Source organism: Stegostoma tigrinum, chromosome X (assembly GCF_030684315.1).
Source record: "Stegostoma tigrinum isolate sSteTig4 chromosome X, sSteTig4.hap1, whole genome shotgun sequence".
Lineage (NCBI taxonomy): Eukaryota > Metazoa > Chordata > Chondrichthyes > Orectolobiformes > Stegostomatidae > Stegostoma > Stegostoma tigrinum.
In genome coordinates this window covers 6,422,294-6,443,961 of record NC_081404.1, presented here as the reverse complement: position 1 = coordinate 6,443,961, position 21,668 = coordinate 6,422,294, and the positions used below count along the sequence as shown (strand labels likewise).

The 21,668-nt window shown below is 47.0% G+C and overlaps 1 protein-coding gene across 1 annotated transcript in view; it reads left to right on the top strand.

Moving 5' to 3' along the window:
• The window catches only part of LOC125448319 (zinc finger protein GLI1-like), a 181,487-nt gene that overhangs the window by 35,722 nt on the left and 124,097 nt on the right, over positions 1 to 21,668 (top strand). The window lies entirely within an intron of this gene.

Sequence of the window (21,668 nt, the reverse complement as noted above, 5' to 3'; positions counted from 1 at the left end):
GGTGAAAATGCTTTTGCTCACATCTAAACCTCTTACCCCTCACTTTAAATAAGCCTTTGTTTCAAATTGCTCCCTGTGAGACTACCTTCTCAACGTCCACCCTTTTTCACTGTTGATTGGTTTAGTTGTTTTTAAAAAGTGAAACTCGTTCTTGTCTTGTCTAAGGGTGGCATCCAATGATTGTTTTAAAGGCGCAGCTGTTATCAGTCTGTCTGACATTGTCATTAGAATAGTGTTTCCACAAAAGCAGCAGAGTCCAAACCACATTGCCCACACAGCTCATGGTCTTTTGAGGTGATCTTCAAGTGCACATTAGGCACTTTCCAATGTTTTCATAGCCACCCGGATCCTCTCTGACTCTGAGCCTCTCTCGGACACTTTGTAAGCTGGTCCTGTCAGGGAGTCTGATACCTCCACAGGCTTTCAAATGCAGTGAGGTTTTTCTGTTACCCAGACAGACCCTGTTTAGAGACAGTAGGAACTGCCGATGCAGGAGAATCTGAGATAACAAGGTGTAGAGCTGGATGATCACAGCAGGCCCAGCAGCATCATAGGAGCAGGAAGGCTGACATTTCAGGTCTAGACCCTTCTTCAGAAATGGGGGAGGGGAAGGGGATTCTGAATAAATAGGAAGTGAGGGGGAGAGATAATGGGAACTGCAGATGCTGGAGAATCCAAGATAATAAAGTGTGGAGCTGGATGAACACAGCAGGCCAAGCAGCATGTCAGGAGCACAAAAGCTGACGTTTCGGGCCTAGACCCTTCATCAGAGAGGGGGATGGGGAGAGGGTTCTGGAATAAATAGGGAGAGAGGGGGAGGCGGACCGAAGATGGAGAGAAAAGAAGATAGGTGGAGAGGAGAGTACAGGTGAGGAGGTAGGGAGGGGATAGGTCAGTCCAGGGAAGACAGACAGGTCAAGGAGGTGGGATGAGGTTGGTAGGTAGGAAATGGAGGTGTGACTTGGGGTGGGAGGAAGCGATGGGTGAGAGGAAGAACAGGTTAGGGAGGCAGAGACAGGTTTTGGGATGCAGTGGGGGAAGGGGAAGAGCTGGGCTGGTTGTGTGATGCAGTGGGGGAAGGGGACGAACTGGGCTGGTTTTGGGATGCGGTGGGGGAAGGGGAGATTTTGAAGCTTGTGAAGTCCACATTGATACCATTGGGCTGCGGGATTTCCGGCCGGAATATGAGTTGCTGTTCCTGCAACCTTCAGGTGGCATCATTGTGGCACTGCAGGAGGCCCATGATGGACGTGTCGTCTAAAGAATGGGAGGGGGAGTTGAAATGGTTTGCGACTGGGAGGTGCAGTTGTTTATTGCAAACTGAGTGGAGGTGTTCTGCAAAGCAGTCCCCAAGCCTCCGCTTGGTTTCTCCAATGTAGAGGAAGCCACACCGGGTACAATGGATACAGTATACCACATTGGCAGATGTGCAGGTGAACCTCTGCTTATATGGAAAGTCATCTTGGTGCCTGGGATGGGGGTGAGGGAGCAGGTGTGGGGGCAGGTGTAGCACTTCCTGTGGTTGCAGGGGAAGGTGCCGGGTGTGGTGGGGTTGGAAGGGAGTGCGGAGCGAACAAGGGAGTCATAGAGAGAGTGGTCTCTCCGGAAAGCAGACAAGGGTGGGGATGGAAAAATGTCTTGGGTGGTGGGGTCAGATTGTAGATGGCAGAAGTGTCAGAGGATGATGCGTTGTATCCGGAGATTGGTGGGGTGGTGTGTGAGAACGAGGGGGATCCCCTTTGGGCGGTTGTGGCGGGGGCGGGGGTGTGAGGGATGTGTTGCGGGAAATGCGGGAGACGCGGTCAAGGGCATTCTCGACCACTGTGGGGGGAAAGTTGCGGTCCTTGAAGAACTTGGACATCTGGGATGTGCGGGAGTGGAATGTCTCATTGTGGGAGCAGATGCGGTGGAGGCGGAGGAATTGGGGAATAGTGGATAGAAGATGGATAGAGGAGAAGATAGGTGGAGAGGAGACAGACAGATCTAAGAGGCGGGGACGGAGCCAGTAAAGGTGAGTGTAGGTGGAGAGGTAAAGAGAAGATAGGTCAGTCCAGGGAGGAAGACAGGCCAAGGGGGCGAGATGAGGCTAGTCGGTAGGAGATGGGGGTGTGGCTTGAAGTAGGAGGTGAGGATAGAGGGAGGAAGGACAGGTTAGGGAGGCGGGGACGAGCTGGGCTGGTTTTGGGATGCAGTGGGGGGAGGGGACGAGCTGGGCTGGTTTTGGGATGCAGTGGGGGAGGGGGAGATTTTGAAGCTGGTGAAGTCCACATTGATACCATTGGGCTGCAGGATTCCCAGGCAGAATATGAGTTGCTGTTCCTGCAACCTTTGGGCGGCATCATTGTGGCACTGCAGGAGGCCCATGATGGACATGTCGTCTGAGGAATGGGAGGGGGAGTGGAAATGGTTCGTGACTGGGAGGTGCAGTTGTTTGTTGCAAACCGAGCAGAGGTGTTCTGCAAAATGGTCCCCAAGCCTACGCTTGGAGCCTGGGACGGGTGTGAGGGGGAGGTATAGGGGCAGATGTAGCACTTCTGCAACCCGACTCCACCACCAAAGGCACTTTTCCCTCCGTACCCTTATGTACTTTCTGGAGAGACCACTCTCTCCATGACTCCCTTGTCCGCTCCACACTTCCCTCCAGCCCCCACCTCACCCAGCACTTTCCCCTGCAACCACAGGAAATGCTACACTTCATTAACACAGAATGGGTGGCTTTAAATCCAGACCTTGCAAGAACCCATTTCATCTTGGTTTGAGTGGGTGGGTGACACTTTTAAACAGCAAGTGCTAAATCCCCGACAATCTTAATTTGCAACAATAGAACACAGAGCAAGTTCTTGGATATTCAAACCAGATTTCCAGTTCTAAGTAATTAAACACTTGAAGAAAGCCTGAACCTCACAAAAACAAAGAGGAATGTCCAAATCATTCAGAAGGTATTATTTGCTTAGGAAAGCAACTTTCTTTAAAGCTAAGTACCCTGATCTGGTCCAGGAGAATCCTGGCTAAGTGGCAACTGTAGTGATTGTAACAAGGTCAGCCAGCTTGACCTCATAGAGTATGAGTTTGGACCAGCTTACCGTCCCAATCAGGGAGCCCTGGCTGACAGATATAAACAGGAGTATCAAGGGTTCTGTTCACCCTGAGAGCCGGCTCTGAGGGAGCTGGATCAGGGTCAAGGACTCTCCACATGTATGTAAAGGGACCCTAGGTGACAGAATACCAGCCTGTGAGGAGTTATTTCTGCAATAACCAGTAAAGTTATTGTCTCCACTGTTGCTGTTGCTAGTGTTAAGTAATGGCATATGCCAGAGATTACAGTTGGGATTTGTGTGGCCTTTATAATTCGATAGTGTTCTGATGACCACAGAAGTCCAGAATCAGGGGTCACAGTTTAAAGATACAGGGCAGACAATTTCGGACTGAGATGAGGAGAAATATTTTCACCCAGGGAGTGGGGAGCCTGTGGAATTCTCTGCCACAGAAAGTGGTTGAGACTGAAACACTGAATGTTTACAAGAAGGAGCTAGTTACAGTTCTTAAGGCTAAAGGGATTAAAGGCTATGGGGTTTAAAGTGGGAACGGGGGAACTGAGCTGATTGATCAGCCAGGATCATATTGAATGACAGAGCAGGCTCGAAAGGCCAAAAGACCTACTGCAGCTCCTATTTTCTATGTTTCTGTCTTACAATTATTCACAGTGCTGAATAATCCAGCGTGCTTTTGCAAAATAGCTCTGCACAGCTTTCTGCCAGCGAGCTGTGCAAATTAAGCCAGGATCAAGGGAGCTGCTTTTGACCAACACAAATGCCAGTGGATTGTTGTGTTCACAGTATTGGTGATGTTGATACAAGCAGCCAGGTTGTTTGTTGGATTCATCAGTGGTAAGAAACTGGCAGTGCCCATCTCTTGACATGCCAGCATTAGCTTGGCTAGCAAACATAGAGACACAGGATCCGAGAAGGCCCTTAGTGTAGCAGAAATGCCAATTGCTTCACAGCTTGTCACCATGTGTCAATTTGCAGTGAAGATCATGTCAGGAAGGAATAAGCTGAAAGTTTCAGATCTGACATTTACCATGGGACGGGCTGGGGGAGGCTGAAAATAGTAGAACTGTTGGTGTTTACAGTCCTCCGAGATCCCTGGTCTCTTGATCATTTCCTGACTTTGTGCCTTAGTGTGTGGGAAATTGTGTCTCACTAACTTAATTGAGTATTTTTTGAAGAAGTAACAAAGAGGGTTGATGAAGGCAGAATCGTTGATGTGATCTGTATGGACTTCAGTAAGGCATTTGACAAGGTTCCTCATGGTAGACTGCATGGAATACGGGGAGAACCAGCCTTTGGATACAGAACTGGCTGAAAGGTAGAAGACAGAGGGCGGTGGAGGAAGACTGGAGGTCTGTGACCAGCAGTGTACCATAAGGATCGGTGCTGGGTCCAGTGCTTCTCAGTATTTATATAAATGATTTGGATGTGAACATAGGAGGGATGGTTAGTAAGTTTGCAGGTGACACCAAAATTGGAGGCTGTAGTGGGCAGTGAAGAAAATTACCTCAGAGTACAATGGGACCTTGATCAGATGGACCAATGAGCCGAGGAGTGGCAGATGGAGTTTAATTTAGATAAATGTTGAGGTGCTGCATTTTGGAAAGGCAAATCAGGGCAGGACTAGTACACTTAATGGTAAGGTACTGGGGAGAGTTGCTGAACAAAGAGACCTTGCGGGGGCAGGTGCATAGCTCCTTGAAAGGGCAGTCACAGATAGACAGGGTGGTAAAGGTGGTGTTTGGTACGCTTACTTCTATTGGTCGGTACCTTGAGTAGAGGGAGTTGGGAGGGTCATGTTGTGGCTGTACAGGACATTGGTTAGGGCCACTTCTGGAATATTGCGTGCAGATTTTAAACTTGAAAGGGTTCAGAAGAGATTCACAAGGATGTTGCCGGGGTTGGAGAGTTTGAGCTACAGCTCAATTGGCCGGGGCTGTTTTCCCTGGAGCGTCAGAGGCTGAGGGGTGACCTTATAGAGGTTTATAAAATCATGTGAGGGCATGGATAGACAGGTCTATTCGCCCAGAGCGGGGGAGTCCAAAACTAGAGGCGCATAGGTTTAAGGTGAGAGGGGAAAGATTTAAAAGGGAGCTGAGGGGAAACCTTTTCACACAGAGGGTGGTGCATGTATGGAATGAGCTGCCAGAGGAAGTGGTGGAGGCTGGTACAGTTACAGCATTTAAAATGTATCTGGATGACTATATGAATAGGAAGGGTTAGAAGGATATGGGCCAAATGCTGGCAATGTCTAAATTCAGAAAATCTGTTCCTCTCCATTTTCTGTCCCTCTCTTTTCTTTTACAATGTTCATTAAAACTGATCTCTTTGACTGAGCGTTTGGCCATGTGAACAAATGTGACCCACTCAGCTTTGGTTTGATAAGGTTCCTATCAAGTCTTCAGATGTTTGACATTAAAGGTGCTCTATCAAGGCAAGTTGTTGTTGTTGCCTGATTAACACTTCCCTTGAATTCTGTCCAAAAACAATGGTGAACAGCCGATTTTAAAAGTGTAATGATGATGTGGGCCAAAACAGTGCATGGGTGGGTACCTTGCCTGAATGTGAAACCAAGAAAGTTGTCACGGGAATATTTCTGCAGGCTTCAAAGGCCGGGATGTGAGCCCTCAGGAATTGTTGCATAATTGTGTATTATTAGGGTATTCCAGGGAGTATTCAAGAATTCGTCTGTACAAATTATTCACTCTGCCAACAAAATTGTGAATGTAATTCCCATTTACATTTCTGAAATGATATAAAATGTTGCCATGGTAACTACTGAGCATATTGGCACAAACAGGCTTCGGCCTCCAGGGCATAACGTGCTTCTTTCAAAAAAATAAACCTGTCAATCTTTGACGGTTAATAATCTCTTCAGAAGCAGCTCAGTGAAAGACCACCCAGCTGTATTCCAGCTCCCCACACAGGGACAAGGCCTGAAGCCTCAGTTCATTCCTGAGTGGGCTGACATTCCTAAATGGCCTGACCCTCGGCTTTGTTTTCCCAGTAGGCAGCATGTTCAACAGCGTTTTCATGGCAATGCGAGGAACAGCTTGGCCTGGAAAAAGCAATAAAAGAAACTGATTGGGAAGGCTAATCCAGGCCTTGAGTTTTCTTTTTTCACAACAGATTTTCCAGATCCAAATTGAGATTACAACCATCCCCACTGGTACATGCCATTCTCTGGCTAATTAATGGGGAGATAAGAGGGAAATGGAAAAGGAGGAGATGTGAGAACTCCCCCATGTAATTCTTCTCAAAGCATCTTGCTCATGACTATTAAGAATGTGTGCTTTGTCCTCCCTCTTTCTTTTTATAAAGGGCGAAATGGCCAGCCACTTTGTTTAATCAAAATCTTTTAACTTCTGTGACGACTCCAGGAATAGCAGGGTAGGATTTCCACCTCGCTGCCCTTGTGCAGCATGAAGCCACACAAATGCCGGGCAGTTCCCATCTCCAATCAGAGACAATCTGATTCCGAGACAATCCTTGACATTCAATGGCACTACCAGCAGCAAATCTCTCACTATTTACAGTCTGCGGGTATACCATTGATCGGAAGCTGAACTGGACTCACCGCATAAATACAGTGGCTACAAGAGCAGGTCAGAGGTTAGGAATACTGTGGCGAGTAACTCACCTCCTGATTCCACAAACCGGACTACAGCGATTCAAGGGGCAGCTCACCACCACCTTCGCAAAGGCAGCTAGGGACAGCAATAAAATGTTGGTCATGCATGTAACATCCACATCCAACAAATGAGAACAAAGGTCACTGCAAATTTGACAATGCTAAGGGTTCCTTTCAGCACACACAATGTAGAAAATCAATTCATTACATTTGCAAATGATAAAAATGGGCAGAATTTCCTTTATACAGTTCTCTGTTAATAACGTTCAAGCCCAATGAGGTCGCATTGTCATCAATCTGACCTGAAAGTACAGACTACCACTGGGGAGTGCTTCCTCTCTCCCTTTCTCCACCCCCTACTGTCTCCCTTTCTCGCTCTCTCTCTCCCTCTGTCCCCGTCTCACTGTCTCACTCTCTGTCTCCTTCCCTCTGTTTCTCTGTCTCCCTCTCTGTCTCACTCTTCTTATTCTCTTTGTTTCTGTCTCTTTTTCTTTCTGTCTGTCTGTCTCTCTCTCTCTCTATGCACCTTTCTCTCTCTCTCTCTCTCACTCTTTCTTTCTCTCTCTCTGTACCTTCTGAGGGCGTTCACTTTCACTGAAGTGCTATGTGTTGATTTGATATTAATTTTTTTGAGCCACGTACGGTTTGTGTGCATTAAATGGCATTCAACAGAGCACGCGTGAAGAGACATTTGCTGGGTGTCTGGCTATGAAGATATGCTCCGATGTTTCGGACGGTACCCGTTTGGGCCATGGTTTTCTGAATTTCTGGAAGTTGGAAGCAGCCCAGAGGAGTTTTACTGGATCAATACTGGAGTGGAGTGGGTTGTCCTTTGAGGGAAAGGTGGGTAGGCTCAGCTTGTATCCCCTGGAGGTTCGAAGAGTCACATTGAAGCGCACCAAATCCTGAGGGGTCATGACAGAATCAATGTGGAAAGGAGGTTTCCTCTTGTGGGAGAATCTAGGACAAGGGGCCATTGTTTAAAGATCAGGGATCGATCATTTAAAACAGAGATGGGAAGACATTTGTTCTCCCTCAGAAGGTTGTGAGACTTTGAAACTCTGTTCCTGTGTTCACTACCTTCTGGAAATAAGCCTTTTTAAAAATTCTTTTTTATTCGTTCACAGGATGAGGGCATCACTGGCCAGGCAGCATTTATTGCCCATCCCTAATTGCCCAGAGGGCAGTTAAGAGTCAACCACGTTGCTGTAGGTCTGGAGTCACATGTAGTCCAGACCAGGTAGGGATGGCAGTTCCTTCTCTACAGGCCATGAGTGAGATAGATGGGTTTTCCTGACAATCGGCAATGGATTCATGGTCATCATTTGGACTCTTAATTCCAGATTTTTTTAACTGAATTCAAATTCGACCATCTGCCATGACGGGATTCGAACCTGGGTCCCCAGAGCTTTATCTGGGGTCTCTGGATTAGTAGTCTAGCAATAATACCACTAGGCCATCCCCTCCCCAAATTTGATTGATGGAAGCAGGGTCGTGAATATATTGAAGGCAGAGGTGGATAGATTGCTGCTAAACAAGGAGGTGAAAGTCTGTCGGCAGGTCGGCAGGAATGTGGATTTGAAGATACAATCAGATCAGTCACAATCGTATTAAATGGTGGAGTAGCCTCAAGGGGCTGATTGGCTTATTCCTGATCCTCATCCTTCTGCTCTGTGTACTATCGTGCCACAGAAAAGATGTTTGCCTAAACGTGAAAGTTGAACATGAAGAAAATAAAATTCAGACGTAAGAATACAATCTTAGTAGCTCTTGTGAGAAGCATTCGAAAATAGTGACTCCCTTGGTAATTCACTAAGTCTGAATCATCTAGCCAGTGGGCAAATGAAGTGGGTCTCTGCACACCGGTTGTGTTCCTCCCAAAAAGAAAATAAGGTGTGGCTTTGGCTTTGTTGCTTTCTAACATAAGTAAAGAATTTGCTGCGTTGAATGGAGGTCATTTGGATAGTGATGAAGGTGTGGTCTTTTGCTTGGAGTTCTTGGATGAAGTTTATAAGAAAGCCAATGTGTTAAATGCCTGTGAGACATAGTCAGACTTGATAGATTTCAGGAAACTGATGGTTATATTCAATGGAGAAATAGATTGTGGACTTTCATCCTCTCTCAGACCCCGTAGGGCAGCTCAGTGGTTCGCACTGCTACCTCACAGCACCAGGGACCCGGGTTCAATCCCACCCTCGGGTGACTGTCTGTGTGGAGTTTGCACATTCTCCTGGCGTCTGCGTGGGCTTCCTCCAGGTGTTCCAGTTTCCTCCCACAGTCTACATACAGTGACTCCATTTACACTTCTCGTTGCCACAGAAAGGCAGCTAATATCATCACAGAGCCCTCCTACCCCAGTTATACTCTCTTCCAACCTCTTCCATCAGGTAGAAAGTACAGAAGCGTAAACACACGTGTCAACAGGTTCAAGAAAAGCTTCCTCCGTGCTGGACTGCTGAATGGACCTCTGTAATTGCTGATCTTGTATTTATGCACCTCCTATGCAGCTGTAACCTTTTCTGCCTCACTTGCTCTGAGCACCTTATGATCTGCTTGTACTGCTCAAAACCAAAACTTGTCACTGTACTTAGGTACATGTGACAACATCAAATCAAACCAAAGATGTGCAGGTTAGGTGGTCTAGCCAGTCTAGCCGTGGGACATGCAGGGTTGCAAGGATGGGGCAGGAGGTGGGTCTGGTTAGGATTCTCTTAGTGGGCCAGTGTGGTCTTAATGGGCTGAATGGCCAGCTTCCACACTGTTGGGATTATACAATCCTTCAGAGCATTGGGCTGCTCATTGAAACTAGCTCCATGGGAGCCAGCCATATCATTTGTACATCTGTTTCCAGATTCCCAAAGCTCCACTCGGTCATGACAGGAGGCTCCTGGGAGGACAGTGGAAAGACTCCACGGATGTCCTCTAAGTATTGCTGAAGAGGTCAAACATCTCCATTGATTGGTGGGAGACGCTGACCTGATTAACCAAAATAGAGAAGGCTCATTTCCGGAAGGTAGTGAACACATCAAAAGACTTCATCAAGTACATGCAGAGGTGAAACCAAGGTACCTGAGGAAGCGTAGAAAGCTCCAAGCAATCCATCAACCCAACCCTTCAAAGTGTACCTGCTCCATTTGTGGCAGAATTGTGAACCTTAACATATTGTTTTAAAGATTGTCCAAACTCCCTGAATCCCTGTTTAAATTGCTGTGTTGTGTCGTCAGATCATTCCTGGGGAAACTGTTACTTCCTTCAGGCTGGGTAGGACCAAATGGGACGGTCCGCAGTGACGCAGAATTTGAGGCCTTGAGGGTGAGCAGATTTTGAAAGAGTCTGGATAGCGGACACAGGCAAGACACAATGAAAGGGTTACAGACATGTTGCACGAGAATGTTCGCACCTTCAGCAGATTTGGCTATTACTGAAGAGAACTGAATTGCATCAGAAATAACAAGCGGGAACGTCCCAGGACTAGTGTAGAATTAGGAGCTTCAGTTGTGCCTCAAAATATCATTATGGGATGAACTTCGCAAAATGAAGAGGCAGGGTTCTGCAAGATGACACCGATGGTCATGAATTGTGAGGAAGAGTGGAAGGATCACGGTGAGTCTGAACAAGTTTGTACTGCTGACAAGGAATCCGGTGATGAAAATTTCAATCGCAGGCTTGTTCAGCTGTGAATTGCCAGATAGGGTTTGCTCCTTCAACAGTGTGTGGAACCAATTGGTTAATTGAGGTTCACTAAGAGCTGAAGATCATCATAAGGTGAAGGTGTCAAAGTGTGACAAGTTCAGCAGTGACAGCACTTTGATCTCTCCAAAGGGAGTTGAAGTAAAACAACAAGTAAAATAGTTGAAGTAAAGCCGTGTTAGGAGAACTGCTGTAATCTCAAATGCAATACTGACAGTAAACTTCCAAGAAAAGGCACAAATGAAACTTAACATGAAGCATGTTAAAGCAATTATTTTTGGGATTCATTGAATCTACAATTTACTCAATCAGGACATCATTGTAACCTTTTAACAAAAGCTGATGTTTCTCAGAGTCCATTTCAGAAAGGAACTATATAAACGCAAAAACACATAGAATTGATTTTCCCTCATCCCCAGTGAATCTGTGCTGCATCCCTCCAAGGCTTCACATTCCTGTCTAATTCTGTTCCTTGGCCTCCTGCAGTGTCGTGGTGATTCAGAACGCATGTTTGAGGAACAACGCCTTATCTTCCACCTGGGCACCGTACAGCCCAGAGGATTCAACACTGTGTCCTCCAATTTCAAATAACCTTACCAGCCATCCCCTGACTCCCCTTTCCAGGCCCATCTCCTCCCTTCCATTTCACCTTCTGACCCTCCCTTCCAGCCACCAACTGGATTCATCCCTCCCATTGACCAACCAGGTCATACCTACCACAAATGCCCACTAATCACCTCCATTCCGCTACCCTCCTCCCCCACCCCCCTTTTTATCTGCAGCTCCCCACTGCCCCCACATCCAGTCCTGAAGAAGGGTATTACCCGAATCGTTGTCTGTTCCTTTCCTCCAGATATGTTGCTGTGTTCTTCCAGCTTCCTGTTTGTCTCCCTCTAATCCTGTTCCTTGTTTTGTTAACTACAGGCCCAATAAGCATCTTATAGATCATATTTGAACTGACTGAGAAACATTTTTCCTTTTCAGTAGTGTGTACTGGTTTTTGATCCATGAGACAACGTCTTCAGTTGATTCTACTCTTGATCTTTAGATGTAATAATTCAGTGACTCTAAGTTCACACTTCACCCCGCTAGGGTTAGTCTTGCTGAAAGCCAAAACTTCTTATTTTTTCTGAGCCTGTGTTGTCGCCTACGAGCTGCATTGTGGCCCTACTTGTACATTATCTCCTCCTTGCCAGACATGTTTGCTCGGACAATTCGCTACACAGAAATAATTGCTTATTTCCACCAATCTGGCCTTTGTACCCACACTCCGGGTAATCACACTCGATCCCTCTGTAAACATTTAGCCTGAGACACTCTCACTTAACAGAGAGAGACGAACTTTGCGAACTGACCTAAGCTCCAGGACTCTCTCTAGTGCCCTTAATGCAGTTAGACAGATTGCCCATTGTCATGCAGGAGAAGGCAGCTCAAGTAGCTCGGTCTGCTTCTGAATAAAGAGCCTTTCACTCGAGAGCTGGACCTTTGCTGGGCGTCGGAGCAGTTTGGCGAAGAGCCTTGCTCACAGGGAGCTTATTAACTTGGAGAGAGGGATCGGAATAAATAGCAGAAAGTCCTGTCACAGTCACAGGAGAAACAGCTCAGCCCTGGGTAATGGCCTACAACAGTCGCGTCAAATTCAGACCTCCTTTCCTGGTCTCTCCCTGAAGGTGAACCTGCACTAAGCTACATTTCCTCAGATACTGGCCACACTTTGGTCCCTCACTTCACTTCTTCATCTTAATCTCAGAGTCACTCCACTGACCTGATCACAGGAAACAGCTTGAATACTTCCAGGAACTGCCTTCGTTACATTCCTACAGGGAAAGTTTCAGTGGAAAGAAATTCTATATTCTACTGTCTGTAAACGCAAGGTCATCAAAAACTCTGCTGCCCATAACTTAAACTGCATCAAGTCCTGTTCACCTGCCACTCCCTGTGCTCACTGAGCTATGCTGGCCCCCAGTCGAGCGATGTCATTGAAATCATTCAAAGGCCCTTCCTCTCTCTTGTGTGTCTGGTCATTCCAGCGTTTGGAGCATCTGCAAGGAACAAATGCTAGCCATTTCCCTCTATCACCCTGCTCTGTTATCATCAACTGAAACTGTGACTGATCTATGATCTAACTTCAACTGCCCCACATCCCACCTTTGTCCTTTATCTCTGAACCTGGAGAACAAAAATGTGCCACTCGCTTTTTCAAAATGAGCAGTTGATCCAGCGTCAGCTGGTGTTGTGGAAGGGAGAGTTCCGCAAGGAATCACAGAAGGAACAGGCTGAGGACGTCATTCAGTTCAAGGGACAATTAGGGACAAGCAAAATATGTCGACAGAGCCAGCGATGCCCACATCCCATGAATAAATAATATTAAAACAAAACTTCACCGAACTCTTTGGGTGCAAAAGTGTTAGCAAATTTCACTCCTGAAAGGTCTGGCTTTAATTCTTAAAGCAAGCACCCCCCCCCCCCCCCCCCCCCCAACATTCATCCTTGACTCCCAGCCAGTGGAAATATTTTTTGGCTATCTATCCCTTAGTATTTGAAATCTTCAGTCAGATTACCAGGTGGAGCAGTGGGTCAGTGGTCACTGCTGTTTCACAGTGCCAGGGACCTGGGTTCAATCCCACCCTCAGGTGACTATGTGGTGTTTTCACTTCTTCCTGTGTGGGAGTCCTCTGGATACTCTGGTTTCCTCCCACAGTCCAAAGTATGTGCACATTAGGGTGGGTTGGCCGTGCTAAATTGCCCACCATGTCCAGGAATGTGCAAACTAGGTGGATTTGCTATTGGACATGTGTGTTTTCAAGGATAGGATAGGAGAGTGGTTCTGCATCGGATGTTCTTTTGAGGGTTGGTGTGGATTTAACGGGCAGACTGGCCATCATCCACCCTCTCGGGATTTCATGAAATAGCCCTTGACCTTTTAAGAGCCAAGGAGTGTAACTCAAATTGATGTAACCCTTCCTGTTAATTTAACATAGCACATAGAACACTACAGCACAAGTACAGGCCCTTTGGTCCTCGATGTTGTGCCGACCTGTGAAACCAAACTGAAGCCCATCTAACCGACACTATTCCATTATCATCCATATGTTTATCCAATGAACATTTAAATGCCCTTAACCAATGGAATCCAGGTATCATTCAGGTAAAGTCATGCTTCTGAAACCACATGGCTGTTCCCTCAAAGCCAATATAAAGAATGGTGCCCAGAACTGCTCTCTTTTCTCTGCTATGTGCTAAGGAGGGCTTTCTGTAGCTGCAGTGTAACTTCTACCCCCTTGTATTCCTGTCCTCTAGACATAAGGCCAGAATTCCATTAGCCTATAGGATTCATTTCTGAACTTGTGTGTGATATTTTAATGATCAGTGACCATAGACTCCCTGTCTCCATTGGCCAACTTTAATTCTAGATTTCCACCGTTTTGTCTTTTTTTTATTCATGCGACAAGGGTGCCGCTGGCCAGGCAGCATTTATTGCCCATCCCTAATTGCCCAGAGGGCCGTTAAGAGTCAACCAGATTGCTGTGGGTTTGGAGTCACATGTAGGTCACCAGGTAAGGATGGCAGTTTCCTTCCCTAAAGGACATTAGTGAACCAGATGGGTTTTTTCCCAACAACTAACAACGGATTCATGGTCATCATTAGATTCTTAATTCCAGATATTTATTGAATTCAAATTCCACCATCTGCTGTGGCAGGATTTGAACCCTGGTCCCCAGAATGTTCTCTGGGTCTCTGGATTCAAAGCCCAGTGGTAATACCAGTAGGCCAGCTGTTTGCCCTGGCATTGGGCATACGTAAGTTGTGTTGTCCCAGGCTGCTCGCATTGCATATGGACAGCGCTTCCCTGCTTACACTGACTGATTTCTGCCACATGGCTCTGTGAGGATCACTGTAGATTTCTTGCACTAGCTACAAGTTAGAGCAAATCTTCCAGCTGCTGTTTCCTCAAGAGATCCAAACCAAACAGTTTGCTTTTGTCAGCAAGCGCATACTGATAAATAAAACAAGAGAACCTTCAAACCAAGTATTCACCCTGAATTATCATCTCAATGACAATATGGAATGCTTTGGGATGGTTTGAACAGAATTTTGTTTTAACCTTGCACACAACTCTTTGATTCTTCAAAACCATTTTAGTGATTTACGTTGCTGATGAAGTTTAGTGGTCCTTTTTCACCAGATGGTCTGGCTCCATCTCAAGCAGAAATCAATCATTCTTGTTCAAGTTTTCTTTCACTATCAGCTCTTGCCTTGCAACATGGGCTACCTTTGAAGTGTAGTTAATTCCAAGCTTATTTGAATTGTGTTTCCTTCAAGCTATCTCATGAGTTGGTCAATCAAATTCCTCCAGTTACTGCAGTTAAAGCTTGAATTCCTAAATGTAAAAGTTTTAGTATACAGGATATGAAATGAGAGCTTAACATTCCCAATAACAAGGTTAATCGCATCATGTTGCCAACTGCCACAGCATTTGCCCTGAAGTCTCCAGGGATGAGAACAGAATAGAATAGAAATTTATTGTCATGTGTTACATGAAAAATACAGTGAAAAGTTTTATAAGTCACCCCAACCACGGTGACTACATTAATGACAAAAGTCATACATAATAATAAAACAAAAGTAAAATTAAGTCAAGGTTCATCGCAGCTCAGTTAATGGCTCCTGGGCTCGGGGAAAGCTGATTAAGGAATGATGGGATACCCTGAAGACACAGCTGGGATAGGACTGTCATGCCACACTGCTGTTTACTAGGCCTGAAGCCTCCACTGAAGAAGATCACCATGCCAGGACGAGACCGCCTTTCTCCTTGTTTAGGTGCCTGGGCCTAGCTGCAGACCTGGAGACCCCACGCTGCAGTGGAGCCTTATCCAGCTCATCCTGGCACTGCTGTCAGAGGCCTCCTACTTCACCCACCACTCTCCAAGCTTCAAAGAAGAAAAGAAAAGGAAAGAAAAAGAGCAAAAGTAAAAAGAAGATAGAAAAGAGAATGAAAGATGACGGCAGCGGATGAGCCTCAGAGACAGCCTCCCAACTCCATCGCCATCTTTTAAAGATTAAAGATTAATTTTCAGAATAAAAATAGTGGAACTCATTTTTTTTAAATATCTGAAATTTACTTATTACAAGATGTCATGTGATATCACCTCCAGGAGGATGTCCAACCAGAGTTGGCCACACAAGGCTGACATTGTTTATTTGAGTGAGTTGGAGTTGTGCCATAAGACAAAGCTGCTATGGAATCGTGGTTGCTGTCACAAATCTGAAACACCAACTTGCATTTACATAGCGCCTTTAACATAGGTGCTTTGCAGGTGCGCTGACCAACAATTGAGTCACTGAGCCACATAAGATTTTAGGGGAGGTGACTAAAAGCTCAAAAAGTATTAGGAAATGTCCGAAAAGAGGAAAGTGAGGTAGAGGGTTGGAGAGGTTTCAGGAAGGAATTCCTGAACTTGAGGCCCTGGTAGCTGAAGGCATGGACGCCAGTGACAGAGCTGTTAAAATTAGGGGCGCTTAAGATGCAAGGAATAAAGGAGTGCAGATATCCCCAAGAGTCCTGGGGCTGATAGACAGTTTTTTTAAGGAAATCAAGAGATATGGGGAAAAGGCAGGAGGTAAGGATTATCAGATCAGACATGATCCCATTGAATGGTGCAACAAACTCGATGGGCTGAATGGCCTACCTCTGCTTCTACATCTTATGGTCTTGTGGTGTTGTCCTCTTATTTGTCTACCTATCCTATAGATCAGAAAGGCCTGGATCCAGCCTGTGATTCATCTGTTATTTGGTCATAGGACAGGGAAAAACTTTCAGCCGAGAGTGAATTGTGTGCATGGGAGTTGGGAGGGTCATGTTGCAGCTGTACAGGACATTGGTTAGGGCCACGTTTGGGATACTGTGTTCAATCCTGGTCTCCCTGCTATAGGAAGGACATTGTGAAATTTGGAAGAATTCAGAAAAGATTTACAAGTATGTTGCTGGGGTTGGAGGGTTTGAGCTACAGGGAGAGGCTGGATAGACCGGGGCTGTTTTCCCTGGAGTGTTATAGGCTGAGGGGTGACCTTATAGAGGCTTATAAAATCATGAGGGGCATGGATAGGGTGAACAGCCAAGGTCTTTTCCCCAGGGTGGGGGACTCCAAAACTAGAGGGGCATAGGTTTAAGGTGAGAGGGAAAAGATTTAAAAGGGAGCTGAGGGACATCTTTTTCACACAGAGGGTGGTGCGTGTATGGAATGAGCTGCCAGAGGAAGTGGTGGAGACTGGTATAGTTACAGCATTTAAAAGGCATCTGGATGGGGACATGGATAGGAAGGGTTAGGTGGGACAAATGCTGCCAATTGGGACTAGATTAATTTAGGATATCCGATTGACATGGACAAGTTGGTCTGAAGGGCCTGTATCTGTGCGTAGATCTCTATGAGAGTTACACTGATGTATTGAAATTGCTTGACTGATCATAAATGCTCAAGACCTGAACAATTCATGATCAGACATAGCCATTATAACTCTGTTTCCTGAGTGATTTTGTGACTGCTGTGCCCTGACTGTCACAGCCCTGTCCCACGTTAACACTTCTCAATGAAAGCCTTTGGAAAGAAAACTACAAGTTCCTCAATGGCTGGAGTGACCTCTCCGAGGCCTATTGGCAGCAGCACCCTGGAAATTGTGGATGTCGCCAGGGCAACCGAGAAGCGTTGGCAACACAACTGCAAAAGTTAGCAGTGTTTTCCTGCATGAGGCATAAAATAAAAGGACGCAGAGAGCAGGTGCTGCTGAAAACTGCACTGAATGAGAATATACAGTGAGTGAGGAAAATGCTCCGAATGTCTCTCTGTTTAACAGTGATGCGCACAGCTTTCTTCTCACATCTTGACTGCTATTTCCTGCTCAATTTGATTTCACCCTGCGCTGTTTGCAATTCCATATCATTGGGAATATTCTCCTTCAAGTCGAAAGATATCTCCTCAAGGAGGATCCTGTGAAAGTTGGGTCAGATGTGCAATGGTTTATGCAGATAAGACCAAAGCAGAAGGGCCCGGAAGGATCAGGCACGATGCTGGGATTTTGCGTGCGGTACTGATTCCTGTTTCTTCCGCCTCAGTCACACAGCCTAGTGACTGGGCCAGCTGGCAGTTTGCAATTGTCACAATGATGGATTGCAAACCTGGATCACTGCAGGAACTTTCAGATTCCAAAGTGTGTTTTTTATTTCAAAAGAGGAGAGCTGATACAGCCAAATTGACTGGATGTAAATCCAGGGTCTATTGCGAAGAGAAAGTGAGACCGGAATGTCTGGTATCACAGAACTTTTAGAAGGAGAAACTGCCTCTGATCAGGGCAAGAGATAGTAGGAACTGCAGATGCTGGAGAATCTGAGATAACAAGGTGTGGAGCTGGACGAACACAGCAGGATAAGCAGCATCCGAGGAGCAGGAAGGCTGACGTTTCGGGCCTAGACCCTTCTTCAGAAATGGTCAGGGCAGTCAAGTGACTCTGAGATTAAGATTAGGAATTTAGGTGAGGTACTGAACTCAAATCTCCTGAGAGTATCTCAAACTTTGACCATAATGGTTAAAAAAACACAGCAGAGAGACACCCTTGCATTTACCCCTTTCAAGGATACACCCAGTCAAAGGTTAAGAGTAAGGTTTTTGACCCTGGTCAATGTGTCTCAGTGGCTGGTTGCCTGAGTGTGTGGACCTGTGAACTGTGAAGGTAAAAGCTTTAAGAACGGTCATCTAAACACCCCTACACTGCAGGTCATTCTGTCGCTCTGAGTACTGCCAAGTGACCACTATTGAATAGAGCCAGGACGAAAGAATTTCAATTGACCTGCAAAACCAGAAACTTTTAAATTGGCTGTTTGAAGATCATCATTATGCTATGAATAACTTTCCCTGTAGGAATGTAACGAAGGCAGTTCCTGGAAGTATTCAGGCTGTTTCCTGTGATCAGGTCAGTGGAGTGACTCTGAGATTAAGATGAAGAAGTGAAGTGAGGGACCAAAGTGTGGCCAGTATCTGAGGAAATGTAGCTTAGCGCAGGTTCACCTTCAGGGAGAGACCAGGAAAGGAGGGGGAGCCTCTGAATTTGACGTGACTGTTGTAGGCCATTACCCAGGGCTGAGCTGTTTCTCCTGTGACTGTGACAGGACTTTCTGCTATTTATTCCGATCCCTCTCTCCAAGTTAATAAGCTCCCTGTGAGCAGGGCTCTTCACCAAACTGCTGTGATGCCCAGCAAAGGCCCAGCTCTCGAGTGAAAGGCTCTTTATTCAGAAGCAGACCGAGCTACTTGAGCTGCCTTCTCCTGCATGACAATGGGCAATCTGTCTAACTGCATTAAGGGCGCTAGAGAGAGTCCTGGAGCTTAGGTCAGTTCGCAAAGTTCGTCTCTCTCTGTTAAGTGAGAGTGTCTCAGGCTAAATGTTTACAGAGGGATCGAGTGTGATTACCCGGAGTGTGGGTACAAAGGCCAGATTGGTGGAAATAAGCAATTATTTCTGTGTAGCGAATTGTCCGAGCAAACATGTCTGGCAACAAAAAAAATTGGACATTGAATAATGAAAAGTGTAAATTGCATAATGGTTCAAATTTAACATTGTGTAAAATACCAAACTGAGCGATTTCCATGCAACATGTACTTGATACAGTGCATTGGAGCTGGACTGTTGCACTTACAATGACAATAAACACTTATAGGGTTCAGTCCATTGTCAAACCTGGAGTTTTGCAACAGTTTCTTGCTCCTCCACCGATATGGTGTGAGGGCCTTAACAGTCTTGCCCTATTGCTCCTCCGCAGTGGCCTTCCTAAGCTTTTGTGCATGCCTCAGAATGGAGTCAGGATCTGGAACTCGCAGAGTGGCAGCAGGTCATCATTGAGAGAAGACCTGGGCATTGGGATGTGCCAGTGTGTAACAGTCAGCTGTGGACAATTCTTCACACACAGAAATGTGTTTCAGGCAGAGCAGCCACTGAGCTGATGGTCTGTCAGCAACAGCGGATGTTTGTCTCGGTGTGTGTCACGGGGAACAGCGGCCAGAGCACAGACCCCCTGCTTTCCAGAGTTGCTCGGGAATGAACCTTGTGCAGCTCCACTGCATCTCTGTCCAGACCTCCTTCAGCAAGGTGTACTCCAAGGTCACTTGCAGCTGCTTCCAGGGCAGTGTGCAGTGGGATGGTGGGGTGGGAGGGATTCCGGGAGTAAAGGAAGGATCATTCTTACCACCAGCCAAACGTTGGCTCAGTGAAGTTCTGGTGATGAGACATTCCACCAAATGTCTTTGAGAATGTGCCGAGGGAACCATGCAAAAGGATTGAGCCTCTCCTTTGCCCTCAGGGCCGTGAGGATGCTACATGCTGGCCCCTGCCTGAGGGTTTCGCGTTCAAACAGGTTTTTGTGCTGAAACATCTCCACAGCAGTCAGTACGGTCCAACCATCTGGGGACGTTCCATGGAAATGGAACCAGGCCAAAGAGGAGATAAGCATATACAAGCAGTGTAACAGTCCCTGGCATCAGCTCAACATCAGCGTCCACTTTCCAACATTCTTTGTGAGCAAACGTATCTAAACATTCGCAGCAAACTTGTATTTCAGCCTAATATTTTCTTCTCAGGAGATTTTTGAGAGAAAGGAGCTCATGTTAACCCTTTGACTTCTGAACGTGGTTAGAGAAGGAAACTCTTGTCGATATGTTTACTGAGGACAGTTGGGGAAGAAGATCTGGCAGCATAAGAGGAGCAAGAAAGCTGACGTCTCGGGTTTGGACCCGAAACATCAGCTTTCCTGCTCCTCTGAACCTGCCTGATGTGCTGTGTTCATCCAGCTCCACACTGTGTTATCTCTGACTCCAGCATCAGCAGTTCCTAGAGAATCTTCCTGCTCACTATCTCTGAGCCTATTCTAAGGTTGTAAGGTCACCGTGTTTATTTTCACCTGTACTGTATACTTGAATGGCATAGGATGAATAGAACAGTTTGATGGCCATTTCTGGATGTCCTATATGGAGTTCCTCAGCACTGACCCTCTGACAGAGCGGTGCTCCCTCAGCACTGACCCTCTGACAGTGCGGTGCTCCCTCATCACTGACCCTCCGACAGAGCGGCATTCGCTCAGTAATGACCGTCCGACAGTGCCCATTCCCTCAGTACTGACCCTCCGACAGAGCAGCACTCCCTCAGCACTGACCCTCTGACAGTGCCCACTACCTCAGCACTGACCGTCCGACAGTGAGGCACTCCCTCAGCACTGACCCTCCGACAGTGTGGCGCTCCCTCAGCACTGACCCTCTGACAGTGCCCACTCCCTCAGCACTGACCCTCCGACAGTGCCCACTCCCTCAGCACTGACCCTCCGACAGTGCGGCACTCCCTCAGCACTGACCCTCCGACAGTGCGACGCTCCCTCAGCGCTGACCCTCCAACAGCACGGCGCGCCCTCAGCGCTGACCCTCCGACAGTGCGGCACTCCCTCAGCACTGACCCTCCGACAGTGCCCACTCTCTCAGCACTGACCGTCCGACAGTGCGGCGCTCCCTCAGCACTGACCCTCCGACAGTGCGGCGCTCGCTCAGCACTGACCCTCCGACAGTGCGGTGCTCCCTCAGCACTGACCCTCCGACAGTGCCCACTCTCTCAGCACTGACCGTCTGACAGTGCGGCGCTCCCTCAGCACTGACCCTCCGACAGTGCAGCGCTCCCTCAGCACTGCCCCTCCGACAGTGCGGTGCTCCCTCAGCACTGACCCTCCGCCAGTGCAGCCCTCCCTCAGTACTGTGTGTGATTCTGTATGTGCATGAAAGTGTGTGAGAGTGCCAATGTACAAATGTGTGTGTCTATGTGAATGTATGTCTGCATGTGTATGTGTGTGTGTGTGTGTTTGTGTCTGAGAGTGTGTGTATTTGAGTGCGTGTGTGTGAGAGAGTGTGTGTGTGTGCATGCGTGCGTGTGAGTGTGTGTGTGTCTGTGTGAGAGTGCGTGTGTGACAGTCTGTGTGTGTGTGAGTGTCTGTATGTATGAGTAAGTGTGTGTGAGTGCGTGTGTGTGCATGTGAGAGTGCATGAGTGAGGGTGTACGTGAGCGAGTGAGTGCGTGCGTGTATGTGTGTTTGTGTGAGTGAGTGTGTGTGATTGTGTGTGTGTGTGTCTGAGTGAGTGTGTGTAAGTGTGTGAGTGAGTGTGTGTGTCTGAGTGAGTGTGTGAGTGTGTGTGTCTGAGTGAGTGTGTGAGTGTATGTGTGTGTGTGTGTGTCTGAGCGTGAGTGTGTGTGTCTGAGTGAGTGTGTGTGTG